We start from the raw sequence: 23,367 nt of genomic DNA, 5'->3' as shown, positions 1-23,367 counted from the left end.
AGAAGAGCCAACACCGTGTTACTAGTGGGGGCCGAAATGCACGCGTTTTAGCTCACGCAGGCTGGCGTGAGGAGGAAAGAACTATACTGACGTGAGGTCTGGAACATGACAAGGAACAGAATTCAGGAAGCGGACGTAATTAGTTTGATACTTAACTTTAATCCATTAATGATGAACGTCGCTCTTGACGGTACATGATTCACAATATTATCTGTTTAGAATAGTAATTGAATGTGGCGCCTTGCACGGTCGTAGCAAATGACGTAGCTGAAGGCTGTGCTAAACTTTCGTCTCTGCAAATGAGAGCGGTTTCAGGCAGTGAACCATCGCTAGCACAGTCGGCTGTAAAACAGGGGCGAGTGCTAGGGAGTCTCTCTAAAATAGACCTGCCGTGTGGCGGCGCTCGGTCTGCAATCACTGATAGTGGCGACACGCGTGTCCGACGTATACTACCGGACCGCGGCCGATTTAAAGGCTACCACCTAGCAAGTGTGGTGTCTGGCGGTGACACCACAATTTATTTATTGATTTCATACCTGGATGCCTATAGCTCTGTCACGAAGTGGCCACATAATCTGGTCTTCAGTGAGAATGGAACCATGACCCAAAGCAGGCATTGCTGCAGAAGCAAAACTGTTATTTCATTGCCGATGCAGCGCTGCTGTGATTGTCTCTTCCTTATTGTCCCAGTGGTGGGTAGAACTAATAAACTGCAACGTAAAATACAAGATTACTTGCAATTTCCGCGTGGAATGACCTTCCTGGATTCAAAAGCATAAAGTGATACACAATTTTAAAGAAAATAACTCATTTTACTCAATAAAACTGATAAGCAAACATCAACTGATTTTATATGACAGCCTGGGAGTAACTCGGCGGTGACACCACTACCAAACATATGCTACGTTGTTGCCAAGTTTCAGTGATACTACGAGCAGGAAGATTTTGTTTCAGCAGACGAGTGAAGAGTGCCATCGATGTCAGCACCTCTTATTTCTGAACGACACGGCGAATGAGGGCCTGAATACCAAATGTATGTGTCAATGGATTTCAGTCGCGTTTATGGACTGTAATTATTTCTGTTTTTTTTCTGTCATAAGCACTTTGGAAACTGAAAAGTTAGTTCATCTAGCGCGATTCATATGTCTGGAACGTCTCAAGTGCTAATACTGCATACATTGTGAGAAAGTAACACGTCTTTTGATCGTTACAGACATTGAACATGTTTCTGTTAAGAATTTTGTCATTGGTCTCCAAAACAGAAGAAAACACATGAAAGGACAGTTCAACTTTCATTGCATAACATACGCATCCAAGGAGGGGCTTCGTAACTTACGAATAACGTTATAGTCCAAACCACGAACTAGCAGAAAAATGGGCTCAAAACACTGTGTAGAAATTCACACCAGTGAACAGGCGCAATGTTAATTTGATTCGAGCTGGTGCTAACGTGAAAGAAGAAGCAGCTGGCATCAGTACAAGGAATATGGAACAAAAATTTTTTACAGTAACGTCTAGAATAATTTATCCTTACGCAAAACTGTCGTTAAACCTAAAATACTTAGAAATGCCTAGTATCTACTCATAATGACTACAGTATAAGCACTGTTGATGTTTTGTCAGTAAAAGCGAAGAGCATCCATGTTGAAGAGATTTTCATCCTGCATTATGATTAAGACAGAGAAATACCGAGGTAACAATACGTTGACCATGCTGAGCGTTGTGCTAATTTTCTGTGCAGTGTTTCACAGTCAGTGCACGGTGTTGTTAACTGAGTTCCTAATGATATCATTTATGAAGGACGCCTCTATCCTGCCGCAGTACTCAGTTGAGAGTTATCAGGGTGTAATGCGACGGCACAAGTAGGCAGACAGTTCTAGTACTTGCGGAGACTGTCTGCACACTGCTGATTCATGACGCTAAACTACCACTACGTCGGATTGTAGCTCAGACCTATTTTCTTCTCATGAAAGAGTTGTTTAGCAGTGGGTGAACAGCATCCACGCCCTGGTACCCAACACAACACAGAACCGTAATACGCCAGTTAATCGCAGTGAAATGCCATATGATCGCGTCTTCCTGGCAGCGTCTTTCTTTCTTTCTTTCTTTCTTTTTGCTTCTTTGCAGGATATTGTCACCTCACTTTGGAAGCGATAAACAATTGTTACAGTCTACGACACCATAATTCACACAGACTACCTCTCCACAAAACCACTACAACAGCAACCGTGTATATTTCTTAAAATATGATACTGGATGCAGTTTCCTACCTAGCTTATCGGCTTCATGTTGTCAGGTTTTTTGAGTGGTTAGTCTGTTGTCTCCATTATTCCAGTCCCACCATTCAAAATGCAGTGAAAACGAGCGACATAAATGGGCTTTTGACTGATAAACAACAATTCAGTAGTAACTGGCAAAGTGTGGTTAATTCCATCAGTCATCTCACGATTACGATATCAAGTGTTTCATAGAATTTCTTTGGTATATTTTGTTGCGCTAGTTTTCAATTAAAACAGAGGAAGAGGAGAAACAATTGGCTTCAAACATACTTTGGTAGTGCGATCTGAAAATAAAGTTACAGTTGCAGCAGTACATAGCTAGTGTGATTATTACGTCGAGAATGTGAACACTCTCTCATTGCTTTAGTGCCGGCTAAAGTAGAAATTAGCTGTTATAATTATTTTTTTATGTTTCATTTAATACATGCTACCCATTTCAAGAATGTTTTGCTCATCATTAGGTGTTTATGCATACTGAAGACTGTTGCTTAAAGACAAATTGTCTTAGCATAGAACTGTTTTGTTCAGTGTTCGCCGCTGGAGTGGCTATTGGAGTATTTGGTGCGAAGCGGAGAAATGGACCGCCAGCCTTGCCTTCTGTTGACGTGGAGCTGTGTCATGATTGAAACCACAGCCCGTTTCGGTTGCGGATCATGTTTCTTCAGTTGTTAAGCTGCGATATCGTATGGTACACATTTTATAAGTCAGTTATTCACTTGCACTTTTGGCATCCCACGCTTCATCTGCATCCATGGCACACTGGATGAGTTGTTTAAGAATTTACACTACTGCACTGCCTAACTGACACTAATTTTGACGTAATTATAGCGAGAGATGTAATGTTTTTTTTTTTTTTTTTTATTAAAAAAATCTTATGGTTAGGGCCCCCCCCCCTCCCGTGGGGCAGACCGTTCGTTGCGAGCCGGTCTTTCTATTTGACGCCACTTCGGCGACCTGCGGTCGATGAGGATGACAGAATGATGACGAGGACAGCACAACACCCAGTCCCTGGGCGGAGAAAATTCCCCAACCCCACCGGAAATCGAACCCGGGCCCAGAGGATTGACATCTGTCACGCTGAGCATTCAGCTACCGGGGGCGGACAATTTTCTGGTAAAACGACCACACAGTAGGCCAGGTTAAAACATTAATTTTCCAACGCTCTATTTCCTATTCTGCACGAATTATTCAGTCATCGAAATTCCAAACAAATATCTAGTGATTCAGATGCAGTCCCGACAGTCCGTCGACTATCACTGGGTTGCCAAACACTTTCCAGACGGCATTTTATATGTAATTGTTTACAGACAACACATGTAATGGGACTTTAAGGGTATCGTTTAGTTAGTCATTGTCTTTTGATGCCGCTAAAACATGTTAAATACTTGTGACTCGAAGTCAAACGTCTTTTTGATTCACGTAACTAACGGGTAGCATATTTCGTGACAGTGGAAGCAATGCTGCAGCAAACTGATTGCTTAACAAACTGTAACATGTACAATCTGTGTAATGACTGTCATTTGAGTTACGTAGCAGACAGTAATTTGCCGAAGCAGTTACCTGCAGAATTAATGTATTTACCCTAAGAATTAGTTCTGTGTCTGCTTAGTGTTGATGAGATAGGTGCTTCGTATATTGGATTTAGTATACTGACTTGTGTTTCCCTTCAAACGTTAAGGGTTTTTGGTTCCATTCTCTGCTTGTTCTTTATGGAAACGTGATGCGGTATAATAGCGAAGGTCTTCGTCGTCATACAGCAGTGCGTGGCTTGTGGAGCAGGAAGATACAGGCAGAAACTCATAAGAGCTGTTGGTGATAAGATGGGAAGATAATATCATGCTATCTTTATTTAAGTAGCTAGATTAAGTGCACCAACATTAACATCATGCAAAGCCAATGGACAGTGTGATGCCGCCTCGTTCTCTGAGCACCTGTACCATCCTGATTATGCAGTTTTCATTGTCATCCATTAGCGAGGATTACAATAAATCTGCTGCTGATGGTTTGCCAAGATACATGAAAAGCGCATTATGGATGACAATTTATATGTTCAGCGTGCCTCGACTCTTGAGTTTGATCGTAATAAATTGCACGGTTTTGCATTTTCGGCCATTTCGTCCACAAAATTATTCGTGTGAGAAATACCTGAGCGTAATTGTTGGAACACTCGGTTGCTTTGAGTTACACTCCATTTTGGGATGAAAATGTCTCGGAAAGCGACGTTAATTTGATTTTCAGTCCATGATCAGTCTGAATGCTCTCTGAATGATCTGACAAACGTGTTTCATCATGCATGAATTCTGTAAAGTGTTATGGCAAAAGTGAGTTAGTTCTGAATGCATACATGAGAAGAGATGTTCAGTACAGTAAGTAAGTGGGATGGGGTGGGGGTGGGGGGGGGGGAAGGAGTGGAGGTGGGGGGCTGAGACTCTCCATCATTAAGTGTCCCCATACCCTGATGAACAAGGTAACATAAGGTTCACTCACAAGAAAAACTCTGAATGTTGGCATACCACTCTCGTACTTTAACTACACTGTTGGTCAGATTAATATTCATATTTTAGGTCATGATCGCCATGTTCTCCAGTACTACATTCGGTACATGTAGTTGATGCCACTTTTACATGAGGAAATTGTGGGTAGAATGTTCTTATAACTGCATGTGTATCCTGTAGAGAACTTGTAAACGAGGGGCCGTAGTGGAAGTGGTCATAAAATTACAACCATTCTCATGATAGAAATTGGAACTGTACGAACACAACGACTGGTGCACGCGTTTATAGGAGGCGAGACTGTAACTCTCCTGATGCCAGGATGTCGCCAGGTTCTTTTAGCAAGCGGAAGAAACCTATATTTCATTTGCCCAACTGAAGCACAAGTGAGTTAGGTTAACAGCCTTCTTTCAGAAATTGTAAATGGTTCGCCTGGAAGATCCTGATCTCTCTGTAAATGTTGGACTGTGCTCCCGTCTAGGTAGACGTCTTCTGTCGAAACATGGCCATGCTTACCCTGAGAACGACGCCTCCCTATTCTAAAATCTTCTTTTTTCAGACAAGAGAGACTTCGATCGCTGATTGGCTCTCCTCAGGATATGCAAAGCAGAGGGTTGCTCCCCCAGCGTGGGAACCCTGGTACTCTGTCTGGATTGGCTATTAGGCCAGCAGAAAAGTCAGGAGGGGAGATTCAATGAGTGGAGGATAGTTTGATTGGTTTGGACAACGTGGAGGCGGTTTTTTCTGCTAATTCGGCTCCCGTACCGGGGCCCGGTGGAAACTGGCAGTGATTCTTTGCATTCTTCCTCCCCTGGTGGAGAACGTCAGGCTTTTCTCCGGTGGCTGAAACTTCTGGTCTGCAACTTATGGTGGACGAAGAGCCAATGGCAGTTTCCAACTGTACCGGCAGTGAAACTGGATATCATCTCGGACATATTATGTGTCACGACGGTGAACTTATTCGTGCTGAGTCGGCTGTCTGATGTTTGACAACTCCAGCATGCGCCGTTGTGCCTGTGGTTCTCCAGACCAGCGAATGGGTGAACCTCACACTGAAATCTGCCGGGATTTCAGGGCTCTGATAGGGAAGTTTCTCGCGTTATAATAATCAGAACGCCAGTCCGGGTAGTTCGAAAAGTTTCGTGGATGCGTCAGAACATTACAGTAGCCGCCGCGCTCTGCTCCTCGCCCACAGCGTGCCATTTTCTGCTGCCGCCTGAATCAAGGTGAATGGGTAAAGTAGTACTGCTGAACCAGCGGAGGGTTGTTAAATGTTATTCATTGCTCCCTGTTCTCATTGAACCATAGTTTGTGGTGTACATGGTCATGGTTGATTCCATTTGAACAGAATTGGGCCTCACAGCGCATTCATGTAAATAAAGTCTGACTGCGTTGGTACAAATGGCTCTAAGCACTTTGGGACTTAACATCTGAGATCGTCAGTCCCCTAGACTTAGAGCTACTTACCTAACTAACCTAAGGACAGCACATACATCCATGCCCGAGGCAGGATTCGAACTTGCGATCGTAGCGGTCGCACGGAGTGTGCGGGACACGGCTTGGATAAACATTAATTTTTTAACTTTCCGATGCCTTAAAACAGCCCACAGTGATATTTCATGCAATTTTTATTGTTTCTTCGCGTAGGATATCTCCAAGGCGTCTTGTAACCGATTCAGTTAATTGCCTTGACAGAGCTTTTTGATAGTTTATTTCCCATCAAGTGTTTTCTACATTCTCCCAAAGGATGCTTGGATTTCTTGACCCAACTGGCAATGACCTCACAACCTCCCCCCTTATGTTCTCAGTAGGGTTGAGGTCCGGTGACCGTGGAACGAACGGCATTAGTTTTATACTGTCTTGGCCGCGAAATCATTCCTGTACGGCTCTGCTTTGGTGGATGGGGCTGCTGTCCTGTAAAGAAATAGGTACCTAGATATTTCGTCTATTTGTATTTGAAGAACATTTTTGCAATTTACCCATTGTATTAATGTTTTATTATAGTGTCTAAGAATTCAGGTCGAGTCACAGCTGAGAGGTCTATTGTAAGTTAAATATTCCGATATCGCGCGTATTTTACCGTGTCCATTATATGATTGAGAATCGTAGCGCCGGCCACTGTGGCCGAGAGGTTCTAGGCGCTTCAGTCCGCAACCACGCTGCTGCTACGGTCGCAGGTTCGAATCCTGCCTCGGGAATGGATGTGTGTGATATCCTTAGGTTTAAGTAGTTCTAAGTCTAGGGGACTGATGACCTCAGATGTTAAGTCCCATAGTGCTGAGAGCAATCTGAACCATTTGAAAATCGTAGCCTGAAAGCCAGATTGAGAGAAAATGGCTGAACCACGTCAAATGATGCGGTATTGAACTGTTAACGAGACCATCGATCTTGTTAATCATGGATTTTGATGAGTCTTAGGTATGTCGTGGAGGAACCGGTCCTCAATACCTGGTCATCGGCGTGTCAAAAAAATGTTCAAATGCGTGTGAATTGCTAAGGGACCAAACTGCTAAGGTCATCGGTCCCTAGACTTACACACTACTTAAACTAACTTACGCTAAGAACAACACACACACACCCATGGCCGAGGGAGGACTCGAACCTCCGGCGGGAGGAGCCACGCAATCCGTGACGTAGCGCCCTAGACCGCGAGGCCACTCCACGCGGCTCGGCGTATCATCCAACGACTTCTAGTTGAAGTATTTTGCGTATCACCTATACCAGTAACGTGATCTCTGTGTTAATCAACTGAGAGAAAGGACAGCGGCTATAGTTCTAAGTTATTATGCGGACGGTACAGGTTCAAATCCTGCCCGGGTACTTTTTTCCAATTTACTTTTATATAATATCATCAAACAGTATTTGTCATGCAAAATTATTCAAAAACAATCGTTTTAGACGTAGTAATTTCATTAATAAAACAATAATTAGAGCAAACTTTCTTCAAACGTGTAGTCCGCTTGTTACGGAATGGATTACAAGATCTTCTTACTCACTGTTGCTTTATGTAGTAGAGCAGAATTAATGATGGTATTTGTCGCAGAGGCAATTGGAACACAAATTCATTGACTACCACGCACATTTAATGAAAGCTGCTGCCTTCCAGGCACACGGATTTTTCTGAAGGGATACCGAGAAACCTTAGTTCATTTAAATTCCAAAAATTGTTATTAATGCCATCAACTTGGATGTGAACCACGCACATTTGAGCATCAATGCGAAAGCAGACGCACTAAACTGATGTAGAATTGAAGGAAGTATTTTTATGGAACCTTCCCTCGAAACAATTTCTCTATTAGTCCTTAGCAAGTTGGTTACATTTTGAATTTTTTTCGTGAAACTTTTAACCTGCCTGCAAAAATAAATATCACAGCTTTGGCTAAGTCGAGGGATAACTTTTACAGTGCAAAAGCCTGCTTTTCTTTCAACTACAAGGTTCTGATCGGAAAATGCCTGATCAGTCTGCACTCCCCATGAATCAAGCGAACGTTATCCAAATATTTCGAATCGTAAATACGTGCCACAAGTAGAATACACGTGTGAAGAACTTTTCCGGTATTGATTTTTTTTATTAGTGAAATTACTACGGCAAAAACCTGAACCGTCCACAAGATAACCGTGAACTATAGCCACTGCGTCACTCTTAGTACCTTGGAACAAAGCTCACACTACTGGTTCAGGAGGTACACAAAAAACTTGAGAATCGATTTCCTCGAAAATTAGCAGCCGCTGGATGAAAAGCCGTTAACCACGTACTCAGAACAGGTACATCTACAACATACCCAAGACTTATCAAAATTTCTGTTTACAGGTCTAATGTTCTCCTTGTGAGATATACAAACCACTGGACAGTCCGAACTTCTGCGTTTGCAACAGAGCTGCCCAAACAAATCCCGTCGATAGCGTAACAGACAGCAACTACAGAAGGGAAGCTGAAGAGTATGACTAGTGCTGGCATTTTAAAGACGGCCGTGGTGACCGAGCGGTTCTAGGCGCTTCAGTCCGGAACTGCGCGACTGCTACGGTCGCAGGTTCGAATCCTGCCTCGGGCATGGATGTGTGTGATGTCCATAGGTTAGTTAGGTCTAAGTAATTCTAAGTCTAGGGAACTGATGACCTCAGATGTTTAAGTCCCATAGTGCTCAGAGCCATTTGAACCATATGGCAATTTAAAAACTCTCATACATTGGTTTATGTGATGCTAATAGTAGAATGGTACAAATATACACCATATGGGATTTGCGGACGACATAATAACAACAACAACAACAATAATAATAATAATAGAGGAATTATTAGAAAAAAAAGAGTGCTATACAAACTGCAGATGGTTGGAAAATGAATAACAATGAGAAGATCTACAAAAATATACAAAAACATTTCAGACGTAATGGCTAAGTAAGGATTAACCTTTTTGGATATAGCTACCGACTGAATGCGAAGAGGCTAAAGAAACAAATATTCCTTTACTTCTGAAAGAATGAATCAACAATAGCATGGGTTAATATGTAAGCAAAGAACTAGAAAGAAAGTCTGGGAAAGACTGGGAACTAAAGGAATTAAACGGTTTTAAGAATGAAATGTTGTATTCAGAAAGATTTCAAAGCAGAAGAAAAAATAATTTGGAAACAACACGAACAAAAGAAGGAAAAGACAACATGGGAGAAAGTGATGAGATACTTGAAAAAATAGGGAACAACAACAAAGAAAGAAGAGGAATTGACGTTGTTACGTGATCCTAGTTGTTAAATACGATAATAATAATAATAATAATAGCAAAAAGTAATAATAATAATAAATGATTATTTAAAAACTATGAAAACACTTTTTCGTTAATTGCTGTCCATACCTGCAGAAAATAGACATCCCTCTGAGGATTTAGCATCTCAACGCTTGGCTTCATTATATTCTCCAGAATATTTAGGCAGGCATCTGCATTGAGAATACCCTCAGTTGCCATGGGGCCCTGCTTCCCGAGCCCCACACAGTAACAGAATAGCGTCCACTTCCTTCTCTTTCCACGAGATACTTCCGACTAAACTGTTCTCCTTGCAGATGGTACACCTAGTGATATCAAAACCGTTTGATGTTAATCAAACCGCTCACAAATTCAACGACAACATTTATTGAAGAAACACAGCATCAGAAAAGTGTAACTATAAAAGAAGGAAAACAGATTTTAGAAAGGGTATTGTGTTCTGCAGTAACGAAAAGCCAGTTTTACGTAAAACAATGGTATATATGATACTATACACAATCAATTTATTGATATCTCGCCTGAAATCGGGATTACTCACGGAAGAAATGATTTTCTCGTCAGAAACTGTGACTTTGTTCCAGTCAAAGGCAATGTATTCTTCCGCAAAAGCCATGCAGCCGATCTTCTGATAGATAGTCAACCGTTGCTCTGTAGCAGTTCTTCGGCGTAAAAGCCCATTATCTTTCAGCCTCCTCCCCACAGTTCTTGCACTGCCAGGAAACTCAGAAATCTGTCCTAGGTGCCGGGAACTGAAGAACGGATTGGCGTGTCTGTTGTCGAGCAGACATCGATCGTCTCTCACTGGAAAAACTGATTCGCCCACTCCCACTTTTACGCCCTGTACGGCCGGTGGCGACACATTCTCTCCACCAACGCCTCGCCGTCGCTTTTTGGGCGCTACATCTCTCATCCGCCTCGGACGGGCAGCAACTCTCGCATCGTCATTCCCATGAGTTGCCGTGATGACTGAAACCTGTGTGATGCAATGCATCCATTATATTGTGTGCATTTAGGGCGTTATCAGCGGCCTTATTTAAACATAAGACCTTTTACTGCTGATAGCAGGGACACAAATGTATTTAATAAAAATTAAAGGTTTATCGGGTAATTAGTGAAAAGGGAAACAAGTTTCGGGAAATATTGAAAATTTCCGCGCTGACCGGTTGCAGCTGTAGCGGCGCATCGAAAGCTAAGTACTAATTAATTGTGTGTGTATAGTGGTTTTATTTAGGAACTTTAGTAGTCTTCAACCGGTGTTCTTGGTGTTTTCTGGTGAAATAATTTCAGAAGAACCTTTTGGGAACTGTTTTCATTTTCGTTACTGTGTCATTAGACGTTTGATTCTCTTTCTGTATTAGTCTTTTGTTATATTCTCATTTGTTGTTGATTAATACTGTTAATAATAGTAGTTACTTCCCTTGTAGAGTAAGTCTGTGATTATTGTAGTCAGGTTTTTAACATCTTCTTATTGTAGTAGCGGAACTTAGATAAATAGTTTTCTTGCTTCAATAAGTGTAAAATTTTACCATCAGTGAGAAGTGTGGGCTTTGCCGTAGGTTCTTGAGTAGTGGATTGCAGTGTGAGACTTGTTCAAAGTATTTTCACTGGGGGGGAATGCAGTGGGGAAGCCAGTGGGCATTCTGGTGAGATCCTCTCCTGGAACTGCAGGTATGTAGCAAGAGTAAGTTGATAGAGGAGCAGAAGCGTAAGATCTGTGCCCTTCACGTGCAGTTGAAAAACGCACAGGAGGAGCTAGATAGGATGAGAAGGGAGAAGGGGGTTGGGGAATGGGAGCTGGCTGTTGGCAAGAGATCTGCTAGGAGAAGAATATTTTCAGATAGCTTTACTATTGGTGTTTGCAATAGATATGACCAACTGTCAGAGTCTAGTGGAGAGGAATCTCTAGTAGCTGTAGATGTAGGAAGTATGCAGCAGATCTCAGCAGTTACGGATGCTAGGACAGTTGCAAAGTTGAAGAGGAAAAAGAAGGTTCTGCTGTTAGGTAGTTCTCATGGCAGAGGTGTAGGCCAGCAATTGCAGGAAGTGTTGGGGAGTGAGTACCAGGTCACCAGCATTGTGAAGCCTAATGCAGGATTGGCTCAGGTGACTGTTAACATAGGGGGGTTATGTAGCGATTTTACTAAAGAGGATCAGGTAGTGATTTTGGGTGGGGCTGGTAACAGTATTGATAGGGATGGGGAGTATGACATAGATGGTGACCTCGAAAAGATAGCCACTCAGACTGGCAACACGAGTGTGCATTTCGTGGAACTGTTTCAGCGTCACGATCGACCTCATCTTAATACAGCCGTCAGGCGTAATAACATGAGACTTGGGGGTGCGCTGATGACAGAAAGCATGAGTCACATTTCAGTGGTGTCGGTGGAGTCTATCAGCAGGACGGGTTTCACTAGACATGGCCTGCACCTCAACAGGTATGGGAAGGGGAGGTTGGCAAAGCTTATAAAAATGGTTCAAATGGCTCTGATCACTATGGGACTTAACTGCAGTGGTCATCAGTCCCCTAGAACTTAGAACTACAGTACTTTAACCTAACTAACCTAAGGACATCACACACATCCATGCTCGAGGCAGGATTCGAACCTGCGACCGTAGCGGTCGCGCGGTTCCATACTGTAGCGCCTAGAATCGCTTGGCGCAAAGCTTATAGGTGACAGCATAGGTGGGGGTGGTGGGATCACTCATGGCAAAATTCCTGCAGTAGTGGGTGTTAGAGCTGCACCTTTTTTAGATTGAAGTCAGCTGACAGGTATTCCTGCTTAAGGGAAGTCTCTCTAACAAAGGAACCACTTTTGACAAAGATTAGGTATCCGAGTAATGAGGGAATTAGTATATTTCATCAAAATATACAAGGTATTAGAGATAAAGTTAGTGAACTGCTTATAGATGTTGACTCTGAAATTATTGGTATATCTGAACACTTCTTAAATAAGCAGATAATTCAGAGGCTTCCTTTACCAGGATATAGGTTGGCTGGCAGCTTTTCTAGGGGCTCTTTACGGTGTGGAGGAGTAGCCATGTACGCGAAAAACGGCATCCCATTTGAGTCAATTGATGTTTCAAAGTACTGCACTGAAAAGGTGTTTGAATGTTGTGCAGGTGTGGTTATATTTAATGGAGCTAATCTTGTAACTGTTGTTATTTATAGATCCTCAGACTCCGACTTCACAACATTTTTGCTAAAGCTTCTTCTCGGTTCACTTTATAGGAAATACAAAAAGTTAGCTATATGTGGTGACTTCAACATTAATTGTATAAGTGATTGTGCAAGGAAAAGGATGCTGGTAGACCTCTTTAATTCATATAATCTTATGCAAACCGTATTGTTTCCAACGAGAGTGCAAGGGAACAGGAGAACAACCATAGACAACATTTTTGTTCATTCCTCATTACTAGAAGCGCATTCTGTTAGCAAAAATGTGAATGGCCTTTCAGATCATGATGCACAAATTTTAACTCTGAAGGATTTTTGTACTGCAACACATGTTAAATATAGTTATCAACGGTTTAGGAAAGCTGATCCAGTTGCTGTAGAGACCTTTGTAAACCTTATCAAGGTACAAGAATGGCAAGATGTTTATAGCGCTGATACAGTAGATGATAAATATAATGCTTTTCTCAAGACTTTTCTCGTGCTCTTTGAAAGTTGCTTTCCGTTAGAACGCTCAAAACAGGGTACTAGCACAAACAGGCAGCCTGGGTGGCTGACTAGAGGGATAAGTATATCTTGTAGAACAAAGAGGCAATTATATCAAAACGTTAGAAACAGGCAAAATCTAAATGCAGCAGCCCATTACAAACAGTATTGTAAGGTACTTAAAAATGTTATTAGGAAGGCAAAAAGTATGTGGTATGCAGATAGAACAGCTAAGTCTCAGGATAAAATTAAAACCATATGGTCAGTCGTAAAGGAAGTGGCTGGTCTACAGAGACAGGTCGAGGATATAGAATCAGTGCGTAGTGGGAATGTCCGTGTTACTGATAAGTCGCGTATATGTACAGTATTTAATAATCACTTTCTGAATATAGCAGGTGAACTAAATAGAAACCTAGTCCCAACAGGGAATCACATAGCGCTCTTAGAAGAAAGTGTTCCGAGACTGTTACTTGAAATGCTCCTCCATGATACTGACAAGAGGGAGATTGGGTTAATAATTAAATCACTAAAGACCAAGAACTCTCATGGACATGACGGGGTATCTAGGAGAATACTGAAGTATTGTTCTATGTATGTTAGCCCAGTACCTAGCCATATCTGTAACTTTTCCTTTAGGGGTGGTTGGTTTCCTGACCGATTAAAGTACTCGGTAGTGAAGCCAATTTATAAAAAGGGAGACAGGGATAATGTTGACAATTTTAGACCTATTTCTATGCCATCGGTGTTTGCTAAAGTTATCGAGAAGGTTGTATATACAAGGTTACTGGAGCATTTAAATACACATAATTTGCTGTTAAATGTACAGTTTGGTTTTTGAAATGGTTTAACAACTGAAAATGCTATATTCTCTTTTGTCTGTGAGGTTTTGGATGGATTAAATAAAAGGTTGCGAACGCTAGGTGTTTTCTTTGATTTAACGAAGGCTTTTGACTGTGTTGGCCACAAAATATTACTGCAGAAGTTGGACCATTATGGAGCAATGGGAGTAGCTTACAATTGGTTCGCCTCTTACTTTAAGAACAGAAAGCAGAAGGTAATTCTCCGCAATATTGAGTGTGGTAATGATGTTCAGTCACAATGGGGCACTGTTAAGTGGGACGTTCCCCAAGGGTCGATGCTGGGGCCACTGCTGTTTCTTATTTATATAAATGATATGCCTTCTAGTATTACAGGTGATTCAAAAATATTTCTGTTTGCTGATGACACCAGCTTGTAGTGAAGGATCTTGTGTGTAATATTGAAACAGTATCAAATAATGTAGTTCATGAAATATGTTCGTGGCTTGTGGAAAATGATTTGATGCTAAATCACAGTAAGACTCAATTTTTACAGTTTCTAACTCACAATTCAACAAGAACCGATATTTTGATCAGACAGAATGGGCATATTATAAGCGAGACGGAACAGCTCAAGTTCCTAGGCGTTCGGATAGATAGTAAGCTGTTGTGGTAAGCCCACGTCCAGGGTCTTGTTCAGAAACTAAATGCTGCTTTATTTACCATTTGAACAGTATCTGAAATAAGTGACCGTTCAACACGAAAAGAAGTCTACTTCGCATATTTTCATACACTTATGTCGTATGGTATTATTTTTTGGGGTAATTCTTCTGATTCAAAAAGGGTATTTTTGGCTCAAAAACGGGCTGTTCGAGCTATATGTGATGTAAGTTCGAGAACCTCTTGTCGACCTCTGTTCAATAGTCTGGGAATTCTGACACTGCCCTCACAGTATATATTTTCTTTAATGTCGTTTGTTGTTAGCAATATTAGCCTATTCCCAAGAGTTAGCAGCTTTCACTCAGTTAATACTAGGCAGAAATCAAATCTGCATGTGGAATGCACTTCCTTGACTCTTGTGCAGAAAGGAGTGCAGTATTCTGCTGCATCCATTTTCAATAAGCTACCACAAGAACTCAAAAATCTTAGCAGTAGCCCAAACTCTTTTAAGTCTAAACTGAAGAGTTTCCTCATGGCTCACTCCTCCTATTCTGTTGAGGAGCTCCTGGAAGAGCTAAAAAATTAAGCAAATTCCAGTGTTACGTTATTTAAACTTAAGTCTTATCGCCTGAATATTTTTTTTTATAATTCATTTTATCTGTTTCTACTATCGTGTTATAATTCCATGTATTGACTCGTTCCATGACCATGGAGACTTCTCCTTAATTTGGTCCCACGGAACAATAAATAAATAAATAAATATCATTATATGGTAAAATTAATGAGACAATACAAATTACATCAAACTTCAGTGTGAAGTATTTCGTTGCGAAGGCAAGCTATAAAATTAATATTTACCCAACCCGTGTCCTATACATTAAGTTAATTAAACTGGTGGGGAATGTATTACATCTGTAATATATTTAGCAAAGATAAGTGCAGACACAAACAATGTCCATTGTGTTTACGTAGACTGACTGACGGACACTGCAGCACACGCCAAGATACAAACTGGAAGACATCGTCTTGGTTTTGAACCGCAGTGTGCCGATCTCATTATCTGCACGTTATTCGCGTAGCCCATGTGAAACTCTGTTCCCAAATCTGATGGAGCATGTGGAACGAGTATCATGTCGTTAGTCATCAGAACATTAACCACTGATTGACGCCTCCGTTCTTACCCAATAGGAAGAGAACTTACTCGCAACATAAGATGAGATGACATCAAAATTTACACAACATACATAAAAGGAACTAAAGGGCTTTTCTTTACTCAATAGCAGTACAGAAGTAAATAGCTCTCCTGGGAACCGTGAAATTCATTTCCTTCTCACGGATCTAAGCAAAAAAATGGCTCTGAGCACTATGGGACTTAACTGCTGAGGTCATCAGTCTCCTAGAACTTAGAACTACTTAAACCTAACTAAGCTAAGGTCATCACACACATCCATGCCCGAGGCAGGATTCGAACCTGCGACCGTAGCGGTCGCGCGGCTCCAGACTGTAGCGCCTAGAACCGCTCGGCCACCTCGGCCGGCCGCATCTAAGCTCTTGTTTCAGTATGAAGTGAGAAAATAAACATTTTAGGATTTTGAAACATAATATGATACCCGATTCTAATTGCAGTCGCGAACAGAAACATTATAAAACGTAAGAGTCTCTTTTCTTTCATACATAACTACAGCTCACAAATTCTTATTTATTGATCAGCAGACATCGAGTTTTTCATGCGAATGAACTTTGTGTTACTCTACTAATTCTGGTACGGGGATATGTAAGGATGGATAGTGACTACCCCCCTCCCTCTCTCCTCCTTACTTCAGTAACATCTTTCAAAAATGGCTCTGAGCACTATGGGACTCAACTTCTGAGGTCATCAGTCTCCTAGACTTAGAACTATTTAAACCTAAGGACATCACAAACAACCATGCCCGAGGCAGGATTCGAACCTGCGACCGTAGCAGCAGCGCGGATCCGGACTGGAGCGCCTAGAACCGCTCGGCCACCACGGCCGGCAGTAACATCTTTGCGCGTGTCTGCACATCGTTCAGTAAGTCGACAGGACATGGACTGAAAATCGAATTAAAGTCGATTTCCGAGACATATTCATCTCAAAATGGAGTTTAACTCAAAGCAGTCGAGTGTTCCAGCAATTACGCTTAAAGAATTCCCATACAAATAATTTGACAGCCGAAAGGATCTGTTAATGTGAAACTGTCGGGAATTTATTAAGATCGAATTTAAGAATCGAGGCACACTGGAAATATAAATTCTCGTCTATAATTCGCTTTTCACGTTTCTTGGCAAAGCATCGGCAGCAATTGTATTGTAACCATCGCTAATAGATGACAGCGCAAACTGTATGTTCAGAATGGCAGGGTGCTCAGAGAATGAGATGGCGTCACGCTGTCAATTGGCTTCGTATGAAATTAGTGTTGGTGCATTTAATCTGGCGCGGCCTACTTAAATAAAGATGGTGTGGTGTAGTCTTCCCTTCTTGTGGCTAGCAGTTCCATGAGGCTCTGCCTGTATAATTCCGCTCCACAAGCAATGGACTGCAGTGTGACTACGACCACCTTTCCTACTACACCGCCTCAAGTTTCCATGAAGAACAAGCAGAGAATGGAACAAAAACCCTTAGTGTCTGAAGGGAAACACCCGTCAATCTGGTCAGTCCAATATACGAAGCACCTATCTCATTAGTACTAAGCACACACAGAAATAATTATTATGGTAAATAAATTAAATCTGCAGATAACTGTTTAGGCAAATTACCGTCTGTTACACAACTGAAATGACAATGACAATCATTACACAGGTTCTAAATGTTACAGTTAGTTAAAGAATCAGTTTGCTGCAGTGTTACTTACACTGTTGTGAAATATACTACCCATTAGTTATGTGAATTAACAGACGTTTCACTTCGAGTCACACGCATTTGACAATTTTAGTCGCAACGTAGCACAATGACTAACGAAAGGATGCCGTGTGAGTCCCTTTACAAGTACTGTCTGGATAGAGTTATATACAGGATGAGTCACTAACTATGCCACCTAGGATAAATCCGAAAGTATGATAGCTGAAAAGTTTGTAGGACAAAAGTTGCATGGGACATCCGGCCCCATAATATGACATTGGTTTTTTTGTTGTTAGGTGGGGTCGCGTCGGAGATATCAAGGTCAACTTGGTTTTTTCTTAATGGGATGCTATAGTTTGGTACTTATTTTCTGATAGCGGCTATAGAGACGAATCCAATGATGTGTAACAGTAAGGTCTTTGAAGGTGAACGAAGCTCACAAAGGTGGCATGAGCATCCATTTACAAAAGTATCCGAAGTGATGACCATTGGTATCAATGCAGTGCTGCAATCTTCTTATCAGCGACTGAGTGGTATTCCTTATCACATCGGCACTTATCGAAGCACATGCTCTGACAATTCTCTCTCGTATATCTTGCAATTAGTAAATATTCGCCGAATAAAATGGTTTAAATGGCTCTAAGCACTATAGGACTTAATATCTCAGGTAATCAGTCCCCTTAGACTTAGAACTACTTAAACCTAACTAACCTAAGGACATCACACACATCCATGTCCGAGGCAGGTTTCGAAGCTGCGACCGTAGCAGCAGCGCGGTTTCGGACTGAAGCGCCTAGAACCGCTCGGCCACATCGGCCGGCTCTCCGAATACGGCGTATCCGTCTAACGTGCCATGGACATGTAAACACCATTCGACGGTTTCGCAATACAACACTAATAGCAATGGTAAAACTAGTATCGTAGGTTCAAGCGAATGTGAATTACGTAATCCTTCGAAGAACAAGTCGATATGCTTTTCATTTGCAGCGAATGCCAAAGAAATTCAGTGAGATTTACAGACTTATATGGTGAAAGACATCCTCAACGTACTCACCCTACACGTCGTACATTTAAATATGTGTATGATAAATTGAGAACAACTGGATCTTTAACGCATCGGAAACATATCCGGCAAAGGAAAGTTTCTAATGAGGAAACGGAAATTGGTACGATTGCCACTGTGGTTCGAGATCGTTTTGTTTGTTGGCGTCGAATCGCAAGGGAATCTGGCATGAGCAATAGTAGTGTTGTTCGTGTTCTGCAGTGCCATAAATATCGTCCTTACCATATCAGTCTCCACCAAGAATTAACTGGTACGTATTGATGCGTCGCACGGAATTCTGCCGATGGGCTCAACTTCAGTTTCAGAGGGATGACACATTTATTGATTTGATTATATTTACTGACGTGGCTATATTCACGAACCATGGAAATGTTAATTTGCATAACATGCATTATTGGGCAACTGAAAATCCATGTTGGCACACCAAAAACCGTGGTCGGTTAATGTATGGTGTTGGTTTCTGGAGCACAGAATTACAGGCCCCTATTTTATGGAAGGAAATCTTAATGGTAGGAAGTACACCACATTTCTGCAAGAAACATTAGGTCTGTTGGAATAAATACCTTTAGAAACAAGAAACAGAACGTGGTATCAACATGACGGGTGTCCAGTACATTTTTTGCTGATGGCTAGAAATGAGTTGTAAAGACAAATCCCAAATTGTTGAACAAAACATCAGCAATGGTTATACAGTAATCATTATGAGTAGATACTTGTCACTCTTTGAGTACTTTATTCTGAATGACAGTTCGGCTTAAGGATGACCTATTATAGACATTAATGTCTGCATCTTTCTTTCTTTATTCCCTGTCCTGATGACAACTGCTTCTCGTTTCACGTCTGCAACAGCTCGAACAGAATTAACACTGCGCATAATCGTTGGTGTTAATTATCACGTAGTTTTTTGAACCTGCTTTTCAGATAGTTCTTTGTTTCGAACATAACGTTATTCGTAACTTACGAAGCCTCTCCTTGGACGTTGTGCACTGAAAGCTGAACAATACGAGACTGGAATACAAGGGAGAACCGATAGATGTACTCAAGGTACCCTCCGCCACACACCGTCAGGTGGCTTGCGGAGTATGGGTGTAGATGTAGATGTAGATATGTCTCATTCTGTTTTGGGGACGGTGCCAGTGAGAAAATTCTTATGAGAGACATTTTCAAAGTCAAAAGACGTGTTACTTTTTCATAATGTATGCAGTACAACCACTCGAGATGCTCCAAACATGTGGATCACGTTTGCTGAATTAGCCTTTCCGTTTTCAACCCACTTACTACATAAAAATAGAAATAATGGTGACAGTTACTGATTTATGATGTTTAATCTGCAGTCAGAGCATCTGAGCATTATTAGTAACTACGTTGTAATGTTGATTAATCGGGTTTCTGCCGGTTATTCGCGTCTTTTCTGCACGATATTTCAACTGCGTGACTCGCAGTCTTCTACAGGTGCTGTCTGATACTCTATCAGTAACAGACAGCACCTGTAGAAGACTGCGAGTCACGCAGTTGAAATATCGTGCAGAAAAGACGCGAATAACCGGCAGAAACCCGATTAATCAACATGACAACGCCTCGCCGGGAAAGCTTGAACAATTAAACTACGATGTAGTTCATAAACGGGAATAAAATCCATTGACATATGCTTTCGGTATTCAGTTCCTCATTTGGCGTGTCTTTCAGACACGTCCGTAGGTATAACCTATACTACCCTACACGCGACCCCTCGGTGGCGCTAAACGAGCAACAGTGTCATAGGTAACATACAATATGCCCGGAAAGAAAACTAATAACCGTCATTTTCAGGACCATCCAACTAGAGACGAGAAACACCTAGTTCGTATTATGCAGAAAAACACGGACTTTAAGGTTTAATCTTGTCTTATATCATATGTATATTGTATAAAATCATTTGCCTTATATAAACTGTATATCATATAAAATCACCATACGATTAAATTAAATAAATCGGACACAAGAGGTGCGCACTTTCGCGCCAGGCTTCACAACGTCTGGTGAAACGAATTCTTCCTGCTCGTAGTATAAGTGACACATGGCAAGAACGTGGAATATGATTGGCAATGGTGTGGCTGCCAAGTTACTTCCTGGATGACATATAAATATGCTGCAAATATTCACTTGATAATTCCTTGTCAGTTTGATTGAATAATCTGAGTTATTTTCTTTAAAGGTCCGATATCGGCGTATCGCTTTATACTTTTGAGTGCAGGGAGGTCATTTCACGTGGAAATTGCAACTAATCTCGTCTTTTACATTGGAGTTTATCAGTTCTAGCCACCACAGGAACAATAAGGAAGAGACAACCACAGCATCGCTTCAGGGGCACTGAGGAAAAATGTTTGCTTCTGAAGTGAGGGGTGATTTGGAACAAGAAGGACAGATTTTTTAGCCGTTTCGTGACTGCGCTGCAGGCAGTCAGATCCAAAATCAGTAAATAAAATGTAACTAAGTAATACCAGATTTACATACTGTTTCGGTTTGACTTAGAAAAGTAAACAAACACAGACGGTTTCCAAATCCAGAATAAGTAATATATTATTCACTCTTGCTCTCACATGCAAGCTCGCTGAGTGACAGTTCTTAGTTTTTGGCAACAGACACCAGTAGCGATAGACACGACCCTGGACAGGGTTTCGTAGTGCATAACATCCTTATTCAGCCACCAAATGCCAAGTATTATGCCCACACTGCTCTTTGCTCGAGGAAATATCTTTTCTTATGGCTCACCCATCAGTTTCCTCTTAAGAAGATAAAATAAAGGCATCATAATTAGACACCAGTAACAATACTGCATAGGAATTCCCACTGAGCGAAACGATTATGTTCAAGCTAAAATGCAATAATAGTCATCCTTCTGATTGTTTTTGCTTTCAGTTAGAGCCTGTACCCGACTTCTGAACCTTGTCTATTGAATGCAGATGGCGTACTATGGTTCAATGGTCGCGGTTCATCACATATGTCAGTTACCGAGACTTCCTGAATCTAGAAAATGAGTGATGACAGAACGAACGACTTTTCTTGAAGCTGTGAAATCCTTTTCTGACGTGTTGCGCCCAAAAGCATGCCTTCACACCTCTGTTGAACGCAGAGCAAACAACATGTTGCGAATTTTCGATTTTTTTCCACTTACAACACTGGAACACCGTTCATATGTTTAGAGCACGCAAAATCCAGTATGTGACTGCAAGATAAAAGAACATCAAATTAAAAAATGACAGTTGTTAAATATAATCGTATTGCCGCGCTCACCTGGTCGTATGACGCCTGACGAAGTTGACGAGTGGCGTGCTGTTGGTAGCCGGCTGCGGGGGACCGCTTTAGGGCGAGGAAACTCCTGAGTGTAAACCTCGTCTTGACGCAGCCACGACCTGTATGGCGGAATCGTGGAGATTTCTGGTAATACATGTACGTTATAAACTGAAAGGAATTATTTTTGAGCTCCATCAGACTGCCTTCGAAGACAACCGAAAAGTGATTAAAAAATGGAATGGAGTGGATTCAGTTTCGTGAGACGTTTCGGGTTCATAAATATTTATTTTTATCTGTTATTACTTGTATGTTGTAATTTCATGTACTGACACGTTCCATTACCTCGAGATTTGCTCCTCAATTTGGTCCTACGGAACTTGACGTGAAAATAAATACACTCCTGGAAATGGAAAAAAGAACACATGACACCGGTGTGTCAGACCCACCATACTTGCTCCGGACACTGCGAGAGGGCTGTACAAGCAATGATCACACGCACGGCACAGCGGACACACCAGGAACCGCGGTGTTGGCCGTCGAATGGCGCTAGCTGCGCAGCATTTGTGCACCGCCGCCGTCAGTGTCAGCCAGTTTGCCGTGGCATACGGAGCTCCATCGCAGTCTTTAACACTGGTAGCATGCCGCGACAGCGTGGACGTGAACCGTATGTGCAGTTGACGGACTTTGAGCGAGGGCGTATAGTGGGCATGCGGGAGGCCGGGTGGACGTACCGCCGAATTGCTCAACACGTGGGGCGTGAGGTCTCCACAGTACATAGATGTTGTCGCCAGTGGTCGGCGGAAGGTGCACGTGCCCGTCGACCTGGGACCGGACCGCAGCGACGCACGGATGCACGCCAAGACCGTAGGATCCTACGCAGTGCCGTAGGGGACCGCACCGCCACTTCCCAACAAATTAGGGACACTGTTGCTCCTGGGGTATCGGCGAGGACCATTCGCAACCGTCTCCATGAAGCTGGGCTACGGTCCCGCACACCGTTAGGCCGTCTTCCGCTCACGCCCCAACATCGTGCAGCCCGCCTCCAGTGGTGTCGCGACAGGCGTGAATGGAGGGACGAATGGAGACGTGTCGTCTTCAGCGATGAGAGTCGCTTCTGCCTTGGTGCCAATGATGGTCGTATGCGTGTTTGGGGCCGTGCAGGTGAGCGCCACAATCAGGACTGCATACGACCGAGGCACACAGGGCCAACACCCGGTATCATGGTGTGGGGAGCGATCTCCTACACTGGCCGTACACCACTGGTGATCGTCGAGGGGACACTGAATAGTGCACGGTACATCCAAACCGTCATCGAACCCATCGTTCTACCATTCCTAGACCGGCAAGGGAACTTGCTGTTCCAACAGGACAATGCACGTCCGCATGTATCCCGTGCCACCCAACGTGCTCTAGAAGATGTAAGTCAACTACCCTGGCCAGCAAGATCTCCGGATCTGTCCCCCATTGAGCATGTTTGGGACTGGATGAAGCGTCGTCTCACGCGGTCTGCACGTCCAGCACGAATGCTA

Source organism: Schistocerca americana, chromosome 4, assembly GCF_021461395.2.
Source record: "Schistocerca americana isolate TAMUIC-IGC-003095 chromosome 4, iqSchAmer2.1, whole genome shotgun sequence".
Taxonomy (NCBI): domain Eukaryota; kingdom Metazoa; phylum Arthropoda; class Insecta; order Orthoptera; family Acrididae; genus Schistocerca; species Schistocerca americana.
The sequence above is the reverse complement of the archived record's forward strand: the minus strand, read 5'-3'. Positions refer to the sequence as shown.